The sequence below is a fragment of the Peromyscus maniculatus genome, chromosome 2 (genome assembly GCF_049852395.1).
Source record: "Peromyscus maniculatus bairdii isolate BWxNUB_F1_BW_parent chromosome 2, HU_Pman_BW_mat_3.1, whole genome shotgun sequence".
Lineage (NCBI taxonomy): Eukaryota > Metazoa > Chordata > Mammalia > Rodentia > Cricetidae > Peromyscus > Peromyscus maniculatus.
In genome coordinates this window covers 168,663,883-168,686,430 of record NC_134853.1, presented here as the reverse complement: position 1 = coordinate 168,686,430, position 22,548 = coordinate 168,663,883, and the positions used below count along the sequence as shown (strand labels likewise).

The 22,548-nt window shown below is 47.1% G+C and overlaps 1 protein-coding gene and 1 long non-coding RNA gene across 14 annotated transcripts in view; one reads left to right on the top strand and one right to left on the bottom strand.

Annotated features, from left to right (window-relative positions):
- Camta1 (calmodulin binding transcription activator 1) overlaps positions 1 to 22,548 on the top strand; it is an 862,623-nt gene that overhangs the window by 393,089 nt on the left and 446,986 nt on the right. The window lies entirely within an intron of this gene.
- LOC121827457 (uncharacterized) lies at positions 19,592 to 21,808 on the bottom strand. Of its 2 annotated transcripts, none has more exons than XR_013048894.1 (2): positions 21,593 to 21,808; positions 19,592 to 20,002 (listed from the first exon to the last, which is right to left on the bottom strand). It is a non-coding gene; the product is annotated as an uncharacterized LOC121827457 (long non-coding RNA). The 2 variants fall into 2 exon arrangements; XR_013048895.1 differs by having other exon boundaries at positions 19,592 to 19,998.

The following is a 22,548-nucleotide window of genomic DNA, read 5'->3' as shown; positions in this document are numbered from 1 at the left end:
CAGTCAGGGTGCACCTGAATGAAATACATTGTGTATAAAGAATGACTATGTGGCAGGGCAGTGGTACCCCCCCCCCCCCCCACTTAATCCTAGCACTCAGGAGGCAGAGCCAGGCAGATCTCTGTGAATTTGAGGCCAGCTTGGTCTACAGAGTGAGTTCCAGGACAGGCACCAAAACTACACAGAGAAACCCTGTCTTGAAAAAGCCAAACATAAAGAATGACCATGCTCGGTACAGAGAACTGTTGGAGGGCAGGGGAGGCTGGCAGAAGATGCGCTCTGGGCACAGTTGCCTCTGAGCCTATGGAGTAATGTTCAGCTTTACTCGTGATTAGAGACATGCAGATGGAAAAGGTTCTGAGATGCTGTGTTCACCTGTCAAGTTGCAAAGATTAAAATGCTCAGCAGCACATCTGTTGGCCAGGCTGTACGGAGACAAACATGTGGCTGGGGTGGGTGGTGAATGGTGTGATCCTCGAGAAAAAGAATTTGTCTACTACATGTTTGTATCTGGGCCCAGGAATTCTATTTCAAGGAAGTGTGTTAAAATACATTGGAAGAATGGAAGGAGACAGACAGACAGACAGACAGACAGACAGACAGACACACACACACACACACACACACAGGAGAGAGAGAGAGAGAGAGAGAGAGAGTGAGAGAGAGAGAGAGAGAGAGGAGGGAGAGAGAGGAGAGAGGTGACAGACAGACAGACAGACACACACACACATACACATAGGAGGGAGAGAGAGATATGCATGCATACACACACTGGCTCACTACAGAATTGGTGGTGGTTGTAAATACAGGTATAGCCTCATGATTGGGCTGTACCTCAATAAACCCACCACAGTTTAAGACATCATAGGTTGAAAATATTGCCAGTGCTTTAGTGTTAGTGTGCACCTTGTGGCTGTATCACAGAGTATAAACCCTGGGGGGGGGGTGTCAAAACACGGAATTTGAAATGTATCTGCTCAGTGCACACCACTTTTACACTTATTATAAAGTTGGACAATTGGAAGTTGGGTTCTTGTCAGGCAAGGAAGATCTGTATTAGAATCAAGCTGAGCACCGAACACCATGGAGTGGTTGAGTGTCTGTTAGTACCGGGCAACAGGAAAGAGAAGGGTAAAGTCTCTGTGGACTAGCTCGGGGTACCTCCCAGGGCTGGTGAGTGACAGTGTGAGTGTGGTGAGCACCTCGGTGGGGTCTTGGCAGGGTGCAGCGTGGGAGTGCAGGTGAGTGCCACGCTGGTGATGGTTTACATCGGTGCTCTTGTTAACACTCAGGAGGCTGCCCTCACAAGGAGTGTTTCACACTTGAAACTATCCCTAAGGGACCAGGAAGGTGCTTGCCAGCACAGTAGCTTGAGTTCAATCCCTAGGACCCACGTGACAAAATCCAGGTGTGGTGATGTGTTACTGTCATCCCAGTGCTGGAGAGATGGAGACAGGCAGACCCCTGGGCTCACTCTCTGGCCAGCCTCACCTACTTGATAAGTTCCAGGCCAGTGGGAGACCCTGCTTCAAACAAATAAGGTGGATGTTTCCTGAGGAAAGATATCTGAAATTGTCCTTTGGCCTCTATATGAACACAGTCTCATGCATGTATGTGTATACACACACACACACACACACACACACACACACACACACACACACACACACATATCCAATACACACATAAGAAAATTGTACCTAAATAAAACTGCTAACAGAAATTCTTTAGGAGCTAGGCTTTATAGCATATACTTACATTCCCAGTACTTCACAGGTTGAGGCAGGAGGATTCTGTGAATTTGAGGATAGCCTGGACTACAGAGTGAGACCCTCTCTTAAAAATGAAAAATCAGGCCAGGGATGTAGAGCACTTGCCAAAGCCTATACAGAGCCCTGGGTTCCATCCCTAGCACAGTAGATACCTGTCATCCAAACACTAGAGGGTAGAGACAGGAGGATCAGAAGTTGAAGGTTATTCTTGGTTACATAGTAAGCTGGAGGCCAGCCTGGGCATCATCCAAAATGAAAAAAAATGGAGAGAGAGAGAGAGAGAGAGAGAGAGAGAGAGAGAGAGAGAGAGAGAGAGAGAGACATAGAGATGGAGACACAAAGACAGACACACAGACACACAGACACACACAGAATTGTTTAACTGCTACCTTGAGTAATAAAGAAAGTAAAATACCAGTGTGTACATTTCTGTATTTTAGTGAGAAAGTTCACAGAAAGGGAAACCAGAACTGAATGAGACTGATGACCTACGAGGGTGGGGGGACCAAAGTGGGGAGCAGAGACACAGGAAGGGCTGGAAGGGACAAACAAATCTCTCTGAGATTCCCTTTCTGTATACTCTGACATTAATAATCACGTCAGTATTTCATAACTCTAAGAAAGCATTGAGGTTCAAGGCAAAGCCCCACATGGGATAAAGACAGAAGCAAGGTAATAAACCACACTAGAGTGTGTGTGTGTGGAATCTCTCCAAGTAACTGGGGAATAGACACTCAGTGTTTCCACCACACACCCTAAGGCTAGTATCAAAACATAGCTGTAAAAACTTGCCTGGTTGTCAGAGTTGGTGCAGCTATTTTCTAGAGACATAGATCCACGTGAGTGTGCGCGCGTGTGAGTGTGTGTGTGTGTGTGTGTGTGTGGCCAGAGGACAATTTTGGAAGGGATTCCTTCTCAATCGCCATCCCTTTTATTGTTTTGTTTTGTTTGAGACTGGGTCTCTCACTGTCTAGAGACTCACCAATCTAGGTTGGGCTGGCTGGCTAGTGAGCCCCAGGGATCTGTCTGTCTGACCTCCCCAGCTCTGGGTTTAGCTTACAAGCACACACAACCATGTCTGCCCGACTTTCCTATGTCGGTTCTGGACGTTGAATGTGAGTCCTCATGCTTGCAAGGTCTCCTGGTTTCCTGTCTGCTGCTGTGATGAAACACCCTGAGCAAGAGCAACATAGAGGAAGGAAGGTTTCTTGCTTCACAGTTCCAGGTTACAGTCTGTCATTGCGGGGGAGTCACAGAGGCAGGAGCTTGACACAGCTGGCCACACCATGTAGCCAAGAGTAAAGAGAAAGGGGTGTTTCTTGTTTTCTTCTTGCTGCTCAAGCTTTCTCCTATCTTAGGTAGCTCAAGATCCTCTGCCTAGGGAATGGTGCTGCCCACAGTGGGCTGGGCCCTCCTACATCAGTTAACAATGAAGACCATCCCCATAGACACGCCCACAGAGCACTCTCCCAATTGATTCAGGTTGTGGCAACATGGTATTTAACAGTAACCAGCACACAAGGCAAGCACGTTATGGAATTGAGTTCTCTCTCTCTCTCTCTCTCTCTCTCTCTCTCTCTCTCTCTCTCCCCTCCCCCCCACTAGCAATTCTGAAATTATTTATAGTTAACATTGAAGAAACAGGCAGATGTCTTGGGAATTAGCAATGCCATTTTTCTTCTAGCCAGTGAAAGGAATTGTACATGCAGGCCGGGGGAAGGCCTGGGTGTTGGATTGGAATTTCAATTTCAGCTGTGAGTGTGGAGGGGGGGAGGGGGCATATGTGCATGTGCTGATGTGGTGGAGCTTGGAAACACTGACACCCCTGTAGCAAACCTAGCACCTCCATCTCATTTTCTAAATAGCTTCCTCATGTAAAGGTACCCGAGATTTTGGAAAGATGACTCATTCCATGGCTGTACAAGAAAGCCTGGCACAATTGGATCCAGGATTGGTAGTGATGTAGTATAAGTTGCCAGAACCAGCCCCCCACCCCCCAACTGTTGAAGTGTGGGATGACCACACATGGAAAAAAAAAGAGAAGCTATTTTTATGAGACAGACAATGAATGTAGAAGGAATTTATAGAGATGTCCCTACAAGATCCATAATAATTTCAAGTGAGCAGTTTTGATTTTATATGCAGAAATATGGCAAACCCTACTGGAGTTAAGTGTCAAGATTGATGCCACTACTGCTGGGGTGGTATTCATCCCTTATCTCTTTGAAACACAGAGTGGGATACATTTCACTTCCATGGTAGTCCTGCCCAAGGTGTACTTCCTGATACTAATTATAAACAAATACAGACAAACCCAAATTGAGAGAATTGTACAAAAATGATTGCTCTGCATGCAAAGAAAAATGTCAAGGTCATAGGCAGAAATCCCGAAGAACTGTTTGGAGTAAAGGACACTTGAGAGCCACATGATGCTCGAGGGATCCTGGATCACACATGTCCCTGTCTTTCCTTTGCTGTGAAGGACTTTGAAGGATCTTTGTGAGGGGCTGACGATGGAATGCTAGTCTTCTGTGTGTGTTGACGACCTGATTTATGGGGAATACACAGGGAAGAGGTGCTAGACAGATGCCCAGACAGTTCAGTTCAGAATCAACGTGTGTGTGTGTGTGTGTGTGTGTGTGTGTGTGTGTGTGTGTGTGTGTGTGTGTGTGTGTGTGTGTGTGTGTCCTGGTGGAGGCAGGGAGACAAGGAAAAGCAGGAAGGCATAAATCAACCTTAGGAATCTGGGGAAGGATATTTGAGGGCTGTTAGTGCTGTTCTTGTAAATTTTCCATGTCTTCAAGTGTTAAACTAAAAACCTCTTTAAGAGGGACTAGTGTCATCTCTTTCTAGGAGTTGGGGCTTAAACAAGGGGTCACACAGCAAGGCCAGTGCCTGGACATGGCAGCCACCAGGGGAATGTCACTTTGATCATCCTCCTTGTGAGTTTACGGGTACCTGTGACACTGACTCTGGGAGATAATCCTCTGTTGTTGGGGTGTACTGCTCTGGAATGAGGAGACTGGGGTCCCCATCACTCTGACCCCACCTGCTGGGTGACTGCAGATCAGTAGTCATCTGGGAGATCTTCCTGATAGCCATTCTTTAAGGAGTTTCCTTCATTTATGTTTAATTTATTTACTCATTAACATGATGCCATAGAAATGATGTATCTGGTGCCAGTGCTTGCAAGAAACCTGTGCCTTGAAGAATGAGTATTATGGGAGAGAAATGTGGGCAAGAACAGGGTGGAGAGACATGTAGAATCAGGCACACAGCTCCTGGGGGCTCCATTCAGCATTACCCTGGAGGGCAGGTACAATATGGGGCTCCATGGAGAGGCATACTGTAGTCTCTATGGTGTGGTGTAGTAGTCTTCACAGAATGCACCATAGTCTCCATGGAGGGATACAGTACAGTCACTTTGGTGGGATGTCATTCAGGATCTTACTGGTGGGTGTAATCCATGGTTTCCTTAGGGGCATAATTCAATCTTTCCTGAGGGCGTGATTCCGGCTGATGGGTAGAATGCAAGAGACATCCTGGCGGATGTAATCAGAGCGTTCCTGGTGGGTCCTATTTGTAGTTTCCTCTGTAGGTAGATGTAATTCACAGCCTCCCTAGTGGGGTGTAATTTGGACTCTTCCTTAAGGAGGGCTCTGCAGTCTCCTGGCTGGGGTAATCCAGGTGTCTTCTAGTGAAACATGTCTCTCTGGGCAAGGTGTCCTCCAGTCCCTGAAGTGTGATTCCATCTCCTGGTTGTTGTGTCCAGCATCTCCTGGCAGGGATGGGGCTGGCTGATGCTCATGTGCCTGGGATGAGGTCTGGAACACTCAGTGATGAACAGAGGATCTAGGGAGAGGTGAGGCTCTGTGGGCCACTGTCCAGACAGCTTGGCAGAGCTTCAGGGCCCAGGGCAGGAGGGACTGCAGCATGAGAGAAACATTGAAGATGACATGTTACAGGTGAGGATGATGGGGTAGGGGAAGTGGTCCCCAGTTTCAGAGCCTTGACTTGCTGGCCTGTGACAGATGTGGGAGGAGGAAGTACCGCCCACCGACTCTCAGTTTAGGGGACGCCACCGTTCCTTGTTTTCTGTTCCAGCTGCTGTTTCAATACAAAACACACCTTCTTTTATGGACAATTTTGAAAGCAGATGGCTTTTAAAAAACATCCTTACTTAGAGAAATAAAATGTTGTCAATCCCATGTTTCTCTCCCCATTAAAATTTTAAAAACTGGATCATAAAATCTATGCAGCTGGGGACCCAGGCCTTGGAGATTTCCCGAGTAAGGTTTGCTGGCATTTTGTCATTTAAAAGATATGTTCTGAAAACAGTGACAACATTTTAAACAAACAGAAAAATCACAGAATAAGAGGAAACAACACCAGTTTGCCTGTCCAGGGATTTCGGGACCCATTATATGCTTCTCCACTTCTCTTTACATTTTACTCTAACCCTCGTGGGTAAGATGTTTCTGGACCCTCCCTCTCCAGACGTGGACAGTGAATGGAGCCTGGATCCTCTGGCAGCTGTTTGCCCTTGTGTGTGTGTGCGTGCATGCGTGCGTGCGTGCGTGCGTGCGTGCGTGCGTGCGTGTGTGTGTGTGTGTGTGTGTGTGTGTGTGTGTGTAGGGCATAAGTGTACAATACTGGAGAAGACCAGAAGAGGGCATCTCATTCCCTAGAGCTGGAGTTATAGACAGTGATGAGGTGCCATGTGGATGTTGGGAACTGAACCCAGGTCCTCTACAAGAGCAGACAGTGCTCTTAACCACTGAGCTGTCTCTCCAAGGCACCACCCAGAGCTCTTTGAAATAACTTTCTCCCAAGTAGCTTTGAGAAAGGGCTTAAAACAAAAATTACATTTTTAAAAGAAAATTATGGCAAAATATATACCACTTTCCATACACATCTCCAAGTGTACAGATTGGTGATGTTAGCTGGCATTGGTGGCTCATGCCTTTAGTTCCAGCACTCTGAAGGCAGAGGCAGGTGGATATCTTAGTTTGTGGCTAGCCTGGTCTACAGAGTGAGTTCCAGGACAGCCAGGGCTACACAGAGAAACCCTATCTCGAAAAACAAAAAACAGACAAACCCAAAACAAAACAATAACCAGACTGGTGGTGTTAGGCGTGGCCACACTGTGTGCAAACATTCAGCATCCACCCACAGGATTGTGTTGCCTTCCCAGGATGAGACTCTGTGAGCCCTGAACAGCTTCCTTCATGACTCCTCCCTTGATGATTAGCCACCATCAGATCTTCCGTCTCTGTGTCTTTGGCTTTAGTTTCTCCTGTAGGTGGAGGCATACGGCATCAGGCCTTTGGTGCACCCCAGCACAGGGTCTTCTGTCTTCATACCCACGTCGCATCCTGTCTCAAAATGGTGTCCTTCCTTCTTCCTTTTGGAGGCTCAATAATAGTCACGTTCCATCTCTTGTTTATTGATACATCTTGATGAACATTCGGGTTATTTACAGCCTGGCTGCGAGAACAGTTCCGCTGTGGATGGACACTGGTGTACAGGCCCTTTTCATTTCTCCTTCCGGTGCATGCTCCAGGGCAGAATTGCTAGATCCGTGGCAATTTCAGAGCTGATTTTCTGAAGAGCAGCCACTTTGGTTTTCACAGGTGTGGCACCACTTTATACCCCACCCCAAAGTAGGGGCCCCCACTCCTGCTCTTCCACACCTTTGCCAGCATTTGTCTCTGTCTGTTGGGGGAGGGGTGCACACATGTATGGGGAGCACAGTCAGCCTAAGCTGGTGCCGTCCACCTTTTATTTTTGAGGCGGGATCTCTCGCTGGCCCGGAGCTCACCATGAGGCCAGGCTGACTAGCCAGTGAGCCCCTAGGATCTTTCTTCCTCCATCTCCTCAGTGTCGGGATTACAAGTGAATGCTAACTCACCTGGCTTTTTATGTGCATCAAACTCACGTCCTCGCGCTGCCAGACAGTACTTCCCACCTGAGCCATCCCCCAATACTCCCACCTCATCTTTATTAGTTCTTTGAAGATGTAGTACAGTGTGTTCTGATCATGTCTTCCCCTCTCCCCCTCCTCCCGATCCATCCCGCTTTCCTTACCAACCCAAGTTTGTTCTCTTTTTAAAGATTTAAATGCATCAAGTATGGTTTGTGCTGTCCATATACTTCTGGATGTGTGGCCATCCCCTGGGGTGTGGTTGATCTACCGGGAGCCACCCTTTGAAAACTGACTTTCTACTTGGCATGGTGGCACATGCCTTTAATTCCAGCACTTGGGAACCAGAGGCAGGCAGATCTCTGTGAGCTTGAGGCCAAACCTGATCTACATAGTGGGTTCCATGCTGGTCATGGCTACATTAGTAAAACCCTGTCTCAAAAAGCCATGCACACACATACACAAAAAATAAAATAAAATAAAACTGCTCCCTTACTCAGAGGTAATCAATTGCTAGCGGCTCCCTGGCCAAGCGTGGGACTTTGTGGTCTGGCCTGGTCAGGCACAGGTCTTGTGCAGATTGTCTCGGTCTCTGTGAGGTCATGTGTGCCGCTGCCCTGCTGTGCTAAAGACATGGTTTCCTGTCCTACACCGTCTCTGGCTCTGGCCGTATTTCTCACCCCTCATCTACAAGGATCCCTCAGCCTTGGGAGGAGGGGATGTGACACTGATGTCCTGTCGAGTGCTGAGCATTTGGAAGTTACTTATTCTCTCTACCTTGGCCAGAACTGAAGCTTCTTTGATGAGGGTTGAGAGATACACTACCCATGGGTGTAGTGATGCTTCACCAGGAGTTGGCTTAGTGTGTCTTGTTAGCAGGACAATGTGGCTGGCTCTCCCCTAGGGCCTATGACCTGACTAGACACAATTAAAACCTTACCTCCTCTTAAAATAATAACCACTCCAGGCAGTGTGAGGTGGTGTCAAGTATTCCACTTCAAGCTTTCATTCCTTACCAGGTGATATGCAAACAGACATCTACTCTCCACCCCGCAGCTCTATATTTTTATGTCACCCTTCTGCCTCCTCAGTCATTTCCTGTCACCTGGGACACAAAGCCACATTCAGAGTCCTTTCTGTGTGGCCTTCAACAGGGAGACACTAGAGGAAACCTAAGTGTCCATCGCTCTGGGGAAAGTTAAGTCACGTGTGCCACACTGACCCCAAGGTGGCACACAGCAGTGGAAAAGAGCAGACACAGGGAAGCAGCCAGTAAAGACACCCGCCTCGAAGCCTGACACCCCGAATCCAATCCCTGGGTCCATCCTCTGATCTCCAAAGGTGTGGTGAGGCCTGCGTGTGCCACCCCATATCCCGTGCACACAAAAGATAAGTAAGGTGAAATAAAAAATAATAAAAACAGAATAAGAGCAAAATTACTGACACAGTGACCCAAGATATGTGAATAAGTGAAAAAAGCAAGACGTAGAACACATTAAAATTACATGTGTGACTGTATGAGTGTGTGTGTGTGTGTGTGTGTGTGTGTGTGTGTGTGTGTGTGAGTGTACATCCTACCTGTAAGCCAGAGTTATGTAACCTTCTTTGGTTCATGACCCCTTTTCAACAGAGACACTTTTTAGCTGGGCCCAAGTATGTAGGTATGTAAACAATATCAAATTCTTGCTGATAAAAAAACATAATGAACTTTACTTTAATTGAAAACATTTTAAATTATATGTATATGTGTGTCTGTGCCAGGGTATGTGCATGTGAGTGTAGGCCCATTGGAGGCCAGAAAAGGGTGCCAGCTTCCCTGGAACTGGTAATTATGAGCCACCTGCTGTGGGTGCTGGGAACCAAGGTCAGGTCCTCTACAAGGGCAGGAAGTGCTTTTACCACTGAGTCATCTCTCCAACCCCTTTAAACTTCCTTTCTTTAAAGTGATTTTTATGAATTCTATTTTCAGGCAAGTATTTGATAATACATATAATTTTATCATTTATTACAAATGGAAGCCAAGGGGCTAGAGAGATGGTTCAGCAATTAAGAGCACTGACTGCTTTTCTAGAGGACCTGGGTTCAATTCCCAGCACCTACATGGCAGCACACAACTGTCTGTAACTCCAGGTCCAGGGACACCCATGGCAAAAACACCAGTGCACATAAAATAAAAAGTTTAAATAAAATGGAAGGCAGTTTGCGTACCACGGCGATGTGATTGTTGTCTCGGAAGGAGTTAACTTTGGCGGAACATTTGCTGCTGTGGGAAGTAGGGCATCTTCTGTGCTCTTCGGGGTAGACTGACATTTTGATTTTGTGATGCTCAGTGCTGAAGACACTGCTTTTCGGAAGCACATAGCACAACATGGCAGAAGTCTAGTTAGGACTATTTTAGAAACCGTTGAAAATTTCATCCTAACTCCAAGCCAAAATTCATTTCATGATTTTATGAATCTCAAATCAGCAACTCAAAACAGCAGTTTTTAAAATGAAACATTTTAACATAACCCAATCCAAGGATATTGTAATTTGATACTTCCACGATGAGGAATGATGGGAGGAAGTATTGAACCTTTGTATTCTGTAGTTAAGTCACTTAAGGTTTATTTTTTATTGTGTGTGTGCATTGCATGTTTGTGTGCATGTGAATGCCTGTCAGGACTAGCAGTGTTAGGTTGTCTGGAGCTGGATTGAAAGCAGTGTGAGCCACCAACTTCGGGTCCTCTGCAAGAGCAGCACAGTCCTTAACGGCTGAGTCACTGCTCCAGATTATCAACTTGCTTTTATAAGGACAGAAAACTATGTTTACAGTAAAAACACAGCATTTCACAGCATAACAGCAGTCTTGAATGTGAGCTAGGGTGTTTCAGGGTTTGTTGGGATTGCCTGGTGTGAAGATGCAACCCTCGTGAGTGTTCCCAGAAAGCCCTCTGATTCATTATGTGTTTGATTTGGAATTCATTTGTTGCCAAACTTTTCATGAATCTAGCATTCAGTTATGCGACCCTATATGCATATTTATGCCTTTAATTTTAGATTTATTTATTTTATTTTCTGTGCATGAATGTTTTGCCTGTGTGCATGTCTGTGTACTGTGTGTATGCCCGGTGCCCATGGAAACCAGAATAAGGCAATGGATCTCCTGGAACTGGAGTTACAGATCATTGTGAGCCACCACGTAGGTGCTGGGAACTAAACCCAGGTTCTCTGCAAGAGCAGCCAGTGTTCTTAACCACAGAGCCGTTTCTCTAGCCCCACCTTTATACCTTTTTAAACCATATACACAGAACTGGAGAGCTGACTCAGTAGTTAAGAGCACTGACTACTCTTGCAGAGGAACTGAGTTTTGTTCCCAGTACCCACAGGGTGGCTCAAACCATGTGTCCCTCCAGCTGCATGGGAATGGACTGACATGTATATACATATGCAAAGACACCCATACACACAGAATTAAAAATTCTACAAGTCAACAATTTAAAAACCACACACATGCTCCTGAAAAACATGCACGAAGCTTCTGGCTTTGATTGTTTTTGAGAAAGAGGTTGAAGTTAGTTGGGGGGGGGGGGTTCAAGTTTCACTCTTTATGCTTCCAATTGTTTGAGTGGTTTTTATTACAGGAAAATAAACAAGTGTTTTGTTTTGCAATTCAAAAATAGAGCTACAGTAAGCCTTATGAGCAAGTCATAAAACACAAGCTCCCAGTCACATTTATTCCGAATACACATAATGGCTGTAGTTAATATTATCCATACGCTCACTGGGAGGCAGCCTCTGCTGTAAGCATTTTAAACAACTCATTTACCCCCGCAAATCACACTAGGAAGGAAGATATCCATGTTTCACAGTGAGGAAACAAGCTCAGAGGGGTGAGGTCATTTACTTAAAGTCACACAGCTCGTGGGTAGAGGGTGTTTATTTCTGTAATGACCCAATGGTTTTTGGAGATGGGGACACTAGTTATTTTTTAAATATGAATTTTAAGTTCTGATTCAGCTTTAAAAATGATGAGACACTACACACTGTGCTTGCAAGACTCAAAGATCATTAGCAGATGCCTGGCATTCTGCTTGTTTGGCTTAATTTGAACACAGCCCTGCTTGGAAGAGCCCTCGGACATGGGATGGTTGCCAGGCCCTGTCAGCAGTCTTGATCTGAAATGAACAGTTTTATTTCTGTTTCAAATAAGAATCACTAGGTAGGATCCTCGGTAGCTTTGCTCTGGGGCCTAGCTGTTCACGGAGGCTCAGCAGGGTGGAGTTACTGGGGAATGCTCTCATTCTGGCTGGAGTGTCCTTCATTTACCCTCTGGACCAGGTGTCAACCACCCCAGACTGAATGGGAATGGGGGAGGGGGCGCTGTCTCATCATGCACTGGGCTGTCAGCACCAATGTGTTTCCAGAAGCCTTGCTTGGCATCTTTACGGAGTCCTTGGCTCTGAGGTGGGTTCTTCAGGTGGCACACCATCCCTTCTGTACCTAAGGGAACAGATTCCACCACCGTGATTTCCAACTGCATCATTTTGTGAAGCCCTTAAAACGGTTAAATTAATAAAAGCAACTTAACAGAACCCTGATTAGTTGGAAATTGCTTTAAATTTGGTCATTAAGTTTCAGGGAACATGTAATTTTCTCTACATCTGGCACAGCTGCAAGGCACAAAGGATGAGGACTGAAGTGGGGGGGGGGGGGTAACGGATGGGAGGGATGTCTTGAATCCGTTCTGTCATTGACGGTTTCTGCACCACTGGCCAGCACCCCCAGGAACCCAAGTCTCACTAAGGTATTATCTGGCCATCTTATTTCTCCAATTAAGAGCTTCTCTTCCTGCAGTGGGCAGGAAGGGGCAGAACAGCTGGGTGTCGGGGAAGTCGGGGTCCCTTCCTGACAGTCTGGGAACTTGCTGGGCACAGTCGCTGCCTCTGTACCCCGACATCTCCATCTATGACATAGCTGTGTCCTTGTCAGTGTGGTGGTGTGTGAGCCAGAGCGGGCAAGCCATGTCTTGGTAGAGGCTGTCTGGAAGATGTCTGGTGTGCTATTTGGATGACCCTATGTGGAAGGGTGTGTGGCCACACCTATGGTGATCAAGCAACTTCACTGGCGATGTGGGAGGTTAATATTGGTCGTCAGTTTGACAAGCTCTAGAATCATGGAGAAGACAAGCCTCTGGGCATGCTGGGAGATTTTTTCTTGACTGACTTAACTGAGGAGGAAGACCCACCTGCACGTGGGTGGCCCAATTCCCCGGGGCCAAAAGGTGAGCCAAGCACCAGCGTTCATCCTTCCGGCCACCATGCCTTCTGAGCACCACGATGGAGGGGTTGCCCTCTTCAGCCATGTGCTCAAGTAAATGCTTCCTTCCTCAAGTTCCTTTTATCACAGAAACAAGAGAAGGGGTTAGAATCCAGGCTTGGATCTCTAAGGCATCTGTACTCACGTTGGGAGGTGCTCACACTCGGTCCCATCCCTCCGCATCTTTGGCTGAGGGCTAACTCTCAGGGGTGTGGCCGTCTGATATTTCTGGGCCCTTGGCCTTTGGCTGGGACTGCACCACCTGACTTTTGCTGGTCCCAGGATCCTTTTGTGTTTTCTCTCCAGGGAACTTGTCAGGTTTTTATAGGCAGGCCCCGAGGTAAAAGGAGCAAAGCCATATGCCTTGGCAGGGATGCTCAGCCATTACACCTGGGGTCCCAGATGTGGAATTTGTGGGGTGAGAGCCACAGTCTAAGGCTGGCAGAGACTCGGATGGGACAATTGGTGTCCTTAGCCATAGCTAACCACTGAGCCAAGTGCCACATGCCAGGGCAGTGGCATGGCTGTGAGGAGCAGAGCCTGTGGGACTGTCTCCTCCTCATTTTCATAGCCCTGTACACGAGACCCATGCCTCCCACTTTGCAGATGAAACCGTGGGCTTAGTAGAGTGACAGGACTTGCCCAAAGTCATCTTGCTGTTGTGGCAGGCCAATGATTTGAACCCAGAGGTACAGAACAAAGAAATTGCCAAGGGAGAGCCAGGGATGGGGCAAGGGGTGGAGGGAGACCGTTCACTCAGTAGAATGCTGGCCTCGCTCATGTGAGGACCTGAATGCCATTCCCAGAAATTATATTTAAAATGCGAAGGACATGCTTGTTACCTCAGCAGTGGGAACATTGAGACAGCCAGGTCCCCAGGGCATGCTGACCAGCCAGATTGTCCTACTTGGCATGTTCCAGGTCAGTGAGAAACCCTATCTCAAAAAATAAGGTGGGTCATTCCTGAAAAATGATGCCTGAGGTTGTCTCCTGGCTTCCATCAAACACTCAAAAGGAGGTCTCTGGGTAGACTATTCTTTACAGGTTTCTTTTGACCTTCTGCAGAGAGCTCAGATTCAGGTAGAATCCAGGTTTCGGTGCCCGGCTTCAGACCTTCATGAGCACCAGAACTCTCTGAGGACTCTGGCATCTTTTGTAATAAACACTTTTTTTTTTTCTATTAAATTCCTCCCCTGTACAATCCCCTTCTCTTGTCCTTGAAAAAGAGGCCTTTGCTCTCCAGAGAGTGTGCCATTTTCCAAGTCATGTATCTCTCCAGAGAGCCCAGGGCAGCCCAGAGTTTATGGCCCCTTAGGTGAGTCCCTGCCGCCTCCGCAAAACCTGCTGATGCTCCTGGTAACAGGTGAGCTCCGGAGAACTTCTGTGGCTGGAGGAGGAGACAGGGGGTAGGGAGCAGTAAAGGACAGATCCTGGACACAGAGCCATTCTACTGGTATGAACCCACCTGAGGGAAGAAGGGACAAGCAGCGGTCACACCTACTTGATGGCTGTCCCAAGTGCAGAGCCCAGGTGGCGGTTCTCCGGTGTGTGACAGAGGCAGACACACCGTGAGTCCTGCAGGTGTCCTGAGCCCCATGGGACCTGGTGGCCGGAGGAGAGCAGAGCAGCTGTTTGGAAAGACAATCTCTAGGTGCCCGTGGAGTGTGAAGGGAGATTTTACAGAAGAGGCCAGTGGCCCAGAGCTGTCACCAGCTGAGGGTCCTCTTAATGTCATCCATAGTCTCTGAGGCTGAAATGACAGGGCCTTTGAAGAGGCATGGGAAAGTGGCACATGGCGCCTACTCCATTGTCCTCAGTCCCTCCAAGACCCTTCTCATGGATGTGTGTGGAGGCTCACACTGGCAGAAGCCTGTATCCATGAACACAAGCCCATGAGGGGCTGAACTAAGAGAGGATTTGGGGTTCTGTTTGTTTTTTGTACTCAAACAGGGTGTCTTCTGCTTTGCTCTCTGTTGTAATCACAGTGACTAAAAGTAACTCACAGGAAAGGGCTTATCTGGCTTACAGATCACAGTCTGTTAAAGAGAGAAGCCAAGACATGAACCTGGAGGCAGGAACTGAAGCAGAGTCCAGAGTAACGCTGCTCACTGGCTTGCTTCCAGGCTCCCATTCAGCTGTCTTTCTTACACAGTCAGGACCCATCTGCCTAGAGATGGTGCCACAACGGTGGGCAGGGCCCTCCGGTATCCAATTAGCAGTTAAGAAAACGACCTACAGATACGCCCACAAGCCAGTCGGGGGAGGCAGTTTCTCAACTGAGGTTCCCTCTTCTCGGATATGTCAAGTTGCCAACTGAAGCTAGTTATGACAGGGTCTTCTGTAGCCCAGGCTGCCCTGGAAATCACCATGTAGCTGAGGCTGGCCTTGAACTTCTGATCCTGTTGCCTCTACTCCCAATGGCTGGTATTACAGGCATGTACCACCACACCTAGTTTACAAGGTGCACCTAGAGTTTGGAGCATGCTGGGCAAGCAGTCTGATAACTGTGGTACTTCCTCAGCCCCTAAAGGATGTGTTTTAAAATCAAAACCGTATCTAATAACATGAGCTATTTCTGGCTTGTGGAGCTATGTTTTTAGGAGCAGAACCTGAAAACAAGTAATAAACACTTCCACTAAATTCCTTGCCTCCACCACCCCTTCTCTTGTCAATATCTGGTCAAAACATAACTGTTTTTATTTCTTGTTAGTTTTAAGAAACAGCTCCATCTCCCCAAAAGCATGGTGAAGTTTTCTCGTTGGTTTTAAAGATTCTTCCTAGTACGCTTGGAGTCCAGGGTTTTGAGTGCAGTTGGAAAAAAGATCTATAGAGAGGCTATGTTTGGACAGGTATTGAGTGTAATAAACTATATTTAAATATTTATATGTAGAATTATTTTTTTTATGGTGCTGTTCTTTAAATCACTGAATAAGGTCCTATCATTTCTCCAAAAGATACATGAGCCCTGTCTGTTTGCGTATAGATCATTTCGGTCCATGAAGGGTGTTCTCAGCTTAAAAATGATTTCTCCACACCATCCTTTACGCAGTTCGTTACCGTGTCTAGCATTTTACCCTGCTGTCTCTCAGTAATGCTTGGAGGGGTTCTTCTGAAAATAGTACTATCTGCAGGAGTCTGGGAGTGGAAAGAGCCAAGAAATAAAGCCGCTAGCTCGGTCCAGCTGTCCCTCGGCTGACCCCACCTTCTCTGAGCCCCTGAAGGGGCTCGGGGCTAAGAGAAATATTTGGCTCTTCGCTTCTTCTGAGAGTGTTTGAGTTGTGTGATTTCTAGTTCCCACTTGTGCCTTCGAGGCTTCTTTGCTTTGTCAATTTGAAGAGCCTTGTCTATTCCCAGGAGTTATTCTGATAACAACCATTTGTTTTTTAGATTGATTCCTATGAAGAACATCAGAAATCTCGCCCAGAACTGTGTGGGAGCTGCCACGGTTCTCAGAGTGGGGTCCTGTGTGCTGGCCTGGAGGGAGTTTTCTAGGTATAGGGTAGAACATACCCAGCCACCTGACCCACCACAGGGAGGAGGGCTTGGCTGCCAGACAGGTATTGGTCCATCCACCTTCCAAACACGGGGAGACTTCCCCTCCTCCCAACCTTGTGTTGTTGGCATGGCTGTGCCTCTTGGTTTAGCCAGTGACAGATGAGTGGAAGTGAATGGGCACTTTTCAAATGGTTGAAGTTGGAGTCTCACTCTCTCCCCTTCCCCCCACATTCCTTTTCGTGCCCTGACCATTTTGAAGTATGTGTGCAGCCAAGCTTCTATCACTGTAGCTCCGAGAGCTCCACACTCCCCAGCAGAGCTCCCAGGGCCATTCAGTAGTATCAGTAAATAAGCCCTCTTTGTTACTACAACAGAGCTGAACCTGTCCTCACAGATGGAGGCCAACACAAGCTGGTGGACACAGGAAATGTGACATTCTCCCACCATAGATGGCTCTTTCACATTGTCCTGGGTATCCTGATGTTCCCAGGGACAGCTGGCCTCAAGAGAAGCTGGCTTGCCAATATCTAATATGTAAGTGATCACTGTCCACAGATAGAAGATACAAGTGGGGAGGGAGAGGGGCTGGTGTCCTTAGTGCCCAGGGCACTCCCACAGGGAATGTGCAAGCTTGTCAGCAGGACAGAGGGTGTGGCTATGCTCAGTGTTACTGGAAGAGATCATTCTAGCCCGGCTTCAGTGCTCTCACAGATTTTAGAGTGATTTATATGAAAACAGTTTCAAGCATTTACTAGCTGTGAGAACTAATTTCCAATAAATCAGACAGGATTCCCCTGGGAACCAGAAATAAACGAGGGCAGAAGAAATTGCTAAGGGTTGTTGAGCAATAAAGAGATGGGTTCTAGATATCGGAAAATGATATTTAAATGGACAAAGTTGATTTAACTGTCCTTTTTCATGTCTGCGGTAAGATTTAAATCTACAGCATGCCATTATAAGCAGGAATTATTTACCAGGATGCATTCAGCATTGCGAGGGTAGACCGCCAGACTGCTGTGTTAATATTTTGATTCCAGTTCTGAGTCATGATGAAAAGGCATTAATTACAAAGTCTGTTCAAAAAAGTTTCTAGAGAAAGTTCAAACTTGGTACGTAAGGCAGAGCTTTTATTATCTCATTTCAGTCATTTTTTTTCTAATGATGTCTCAGAAAATATTTCATTATCTTGAAGTTTATAAGTATGTGTTAAACAGGGCATGGTTGCCTGGCATTGTGTTATAAACCTTGGAGAATAGAAAAGAAATAGAGTGAATTATCTATCTATCTATCTATCTATCTATCTATCTATCTATCTATCTATCTATCGTCATCTATTTCTGTCTGTATTTCCATTCATCTATCTACCCATTCTGAACTGCAGAAATATGTACTTCCTGGAAGGTTAAGCATGATGTCAACTTGGATAGTAAACTAGATGTGGCTACAACAGGAGGGAGGGGAAGGGTTTTTTCCCCTCTAGGTTGGGACTGGCAGGGTTCTTTCAGTAGTCCTGAAAAAGCATCATTGGGGTTTCCAAAGACAAGGCCTCAGCCATAAGCAGTTGTGGGAAGCCCACTTCATGCATGCAGACATTCCTCCTGGCTGACGTGGTCTGTGGTAAGATCTACCCACTTGACCAGAACTGAAAGAGAAGAAAGAGAAGCTTACTGTGTGTAGTGGAGTACAGTGAGCAAGCAGTAACAGCAGTTCTGCCAGTGCCTGGCTGGGGACTAGCGGGGGACTGGACAAGTCCACTGTGGAGGCATCCATAGAAGGTTAGGGTGAGCCACTTTGCATGTAACTTCCCATCATGACCTCCCCGCCATGCAAACGAGGGCTGCCCTGTGGAACTAGGTTGGGGTTGGTTTTGTCTGACCATGCCATCCTGCTGGTCCACTGTCTGGGTGGGTCAGAGCAGATTTTCTGTTCTGAGGTCTCTGTGGACCCGGATTACACTGAAGACCAATCCCCTTCCTGATCTGTCAGTCACGGCTTTCCTTTCACGGCTGCACGGCATATCCTGAGGATTGATGGCTTCCTGGGTCCCGAGGAAATGGTTGGGCTTCCGGGAGCCAGTATTCAGTGTGGTCTTGGGTGGGGTGAGGACAGAGGAAAGAAAGGCTTTGCAGGGCTGGCCTCTGTGGTCAGCTTGTCCCTGACTGTCTCAGTGATGCTGTTTCCTTGGTGGGAAGACAGAGGGGAGGCAGCAATCTTGTTAAATTCCTTTGGCAGCATTCGGCAGGACAGCTCACATCCAGCACAGTGTCACAGCGTGGATGACAGTGCAGGACTGTCTCAGTAAGTCCCTTGTCCGTGATGAGTCCCAGACCCAGCAATGCAGTGTCTAAGCAGGACTGTGTGTGTGCTGACCCTGACCATTGGGGTGTGTGCCTTAGGCGCCCCACAAAGCCACCTGCCACCTGCTCTCGGGTGGGACCCTGACTTTCAGGAATCACCTCTTGCAATGCAATGGGAGCTGCAGGCAGCCAGAGTACCTAACAGAATCTGGGTCCTGTTCCTTTAATGTCAGTCCTTTATTCAAACGCCTGGGGTGCTCCCGGCACCACCTCAGAGTCCCCACACCTCTGTGGTCTCACTACCAGTCACTCCTAGCTCACTGGCCAAGCGGGCATCTTCCAGGATCTCCAGGGTGTAGGTGGCAGGCGTTTCATCCAGCCGTCTCTAGGCTGTTGTTTCTGACTGGTGCCAATGTCCCGATACCCAGAGCTTCCCTGGTTCCCTCTGGTCCTCACTCAGTCTCCCTCCCTGGCCACCCCATTTCATCCTCACCTTTGACCTTCTTTCCTCTGAAGTGCTGACTTCCTGTTGACACACATTTCCACTTGTCAGTCTTCCTCATTGACTTCCTTCCCACAAGAGAGAGGCCTTGGTTTCCCTCCTTCCTTTTCCCAGCTGAGTACAAGCTCACCTTCACCCAAGATTCTCGCCCTGCAGGGTTGCTAGGGGAACAAGTGGGAGCTGCCTTCTCTTGGATGGGCCTCCAGACCCACCCACCGGGACTTCCCTCCTGATATTTCCGAAGGCCCACGAAGCTCTTGTTCACAGAGCATGATTAATAACAAAATTGGGAAGTTAACATTGATACATCATCATTATTTAATCTCCATATCAATTGCCCCATTAATGTTCTTCACGGCAGATGAAGGAGGTTGCTGTCTTGGATTTTGGTCCAGGAGTCCAGCCAGGGTGACAGCTTTGTTGAGTTATCACATTTCCTTGATCTTGAAAGCCAGATTCTCTGTCTGGAGTCGAACCTTTGGGGAATAATGGTATTTGTAAAATGCCCCCTTGCTTCTGGTCTGTTTGACACTTTCTTGTGGTTGGATCCGGTCACATAACGTTGCTCAGTGCACCACACAGGGAATGTGAGCTGTTTTCAGTCCATCTTTTCTGGGGTTCCTGGTACCTACTGCCTTCTTCCTGGTTGGTGTTACCTGATCGATCGCTTGATTAGGACGACCTGACAGGCTCCTGCACTTCCTGTATTTTCTGGCTTAAAAACAGAACAAAAAAAAAACCTGATAAATATCTTATGAAGTGATACTTGGGGAGTTTATGATTATCATGTTTCTTGTCAAACTGAAAGCAGTTTTATGAGCGATTTTATTGTAGTATAACTTATCTACTGTATAATCCACACATTTAGATCACTTATTTTGTTTTATGTGTGTGGGTGTTTTGCGCACATGTATGTCTGTACACCACGTGTGTGCTTCATCCCCTACAGAGGCCAGAAGAGGGCGTCAGAGGTCCTGGAACTGGAGTTACAGATGCCTGTGAGCTGCCATGTAGGTCCTGGGAACTGAACCTGGGTCCTCTGAGCCAGTGCTCTTAAGTGCTTAGCCATTTCCCATCCTTTAATCCACCCATTAAAGTGCACGCGTGAGATGGGTTGTAGTGTAGTCACAGATAAGGCTACTATTAACGTTTTCGTCACTTTAGGGAAATACCCCACGTCACTTACTGTCACTGTACAGTCCCCCCATCCTCAGTCCTACCCCCAACCCTATGCAGCCGTTAATCTACCTTCAATATTAATTTAATTTAAATTCACAACCCTTATTGTGAACTTAAATTTGTTGAGTGTGTTATATGCATGGTGTGTTGTGGTGTGTGTGCGTCTGTGCACACCTGTGTGTTTGTGGGAGGGTCAGAAGTGGATAGTGGATGTCTTCCTCATTGCTCCCCACCCTACCATTTGAGACAGGGACTTTCACTGAGCCCAGAGCTCACTGATTTGCCTAGGCTGGCCGGCCAGTGAGCTCCAGGGATCTGCCTGGCACCATCGCCCCAGCTCTGGGGCTACAGGTGTGTGCTAAGGATCTGAAATAGGGATCCTCCTGGTGGACATTTCACGCACTGAACCACACCCCCAGCTCTCTGTTGTGAACTTTTGTATAAATTAAATTATGTAATAGAAGACTGACTTCCTTTTGTGGCATTATTTTTGTTACATTTTATTTATTTTAGATACATTATTTATTTAATGTATATGTATCTAATACACGCACACACATATGTATGCATGTGCCATGGCACATGTGTAGAAGTCAGAGAATGACGTTTGGAGTCAGTTCTCTCTTTCTACCATGTTGGACCTGGGATTTAAACTCAGGTGGTCAGTCTAGGTGGCAGGCAGACTTACCCACAGGGCCAGCTTGTTGGCCTTAGCATAATGTTTTACTAGGTCCATGCAGGTTGTAGCATTTATCAGTACTTTATTCCTTTATAATTGTGTGTGTGTGTGTGTGTGTGTGTGTGTGTGTGTGTGTGTGTGTGAAAGCATGTGCGTGTGTATAGGCCGGAAGTCAACCTCAGATATCATTATTCAGGCACTATCCACCCTATTTTTTGAGACAGAGTTTCTCACTGTGACCTAAATCTAACTGATTAGGGATGGGCTGGTGGCCAGTGAGCTCAGGGATCTACCTGTCTATCAGCCTCCCAAGCTCTGGGATTCCAAGCACCAGCCACCGTGCCTGGTTCTTTATGTGAGTGCTGGGAATCACACTTGTGTCCTCACACTTCCGTGACAAGCACTTTACCAACTGAGCCTTCTCCCCAGCCCACTTAATTCCTTAACCTGCTCAACTAAAGCCTGGTCGTGCAGATCCAGCAGAAGCTGTCCATCCACTCCTCAGATGATGGCCATCTGTGCTGTTTTCACCTTGAGGTGGACTGGCTGGGGCACGTAGTTGCTCAGTACTTATATGTGAGGAATGGCCAGGCCAGGACTATTTTCCAAGTGGAGGTCCCCCATTCACACATCCATCAGTGGCAGGTACAATCCCATTTTTCAGCCGTGGTTGCTGACTGACACTTTCATGCTGTCACAGAGTGCACTGTGACATCCCACCATAAGTTTGATAGCCTGTCCCTGGGGGCAGTTGACTCCCGAGTTCTTTGTGGGTATTTGCATATCTTCCTTGGAGAAATGCTTGTTCTGATTCTTTGCCAATTCTTTCTTCTTTATCAGCTTTTTATGATCAAGTTGTTGGAACTCTTTGAGAAGTCAAAAGATATAAGTTCATTACTAGCCACATGATTTGAGAATGTTTCTCCTATTCGTTGGGTTGTTTTCCTCGTCTCCATCCTCCTTGTCTTCCTCCTCTTCATCCTCTTCCTCTTCTGTTGCCTTTGAGGCACAGAAGTTCTTTTGATGGAGTCCAATGTATCTATTTTTAATTTTGTTGTCTGTGCTTTGGTATCACAAATGTTGAGTGTTTGGGTCCTGAAGATTGGCACCACTGTCTCTTACAAATGTCTCGGCCCTTGCACTTGGCCATCAAGCCATCAGCGCGGTCAGCTTCGGCACGTGGTGTGAAGTCAGCGTCTAAGGCTTTTGTCCGGCAGATATCTGCCCCGGCTCCATGGTTAAGAGAGAAAAGTCTCTTCTTTGTGACTGGTTGGTGTTAGCGTCTTGTTGAAAGTCGGGTTGGCAGAGACAGGGCTTCGTCTCTGGCCTCTTAGCTCTGTATGTCTGTCCTGGTATAAGTTTTACATGTTTCGTAGTCAGTTTTGAACTTGGGAAGCACAAAT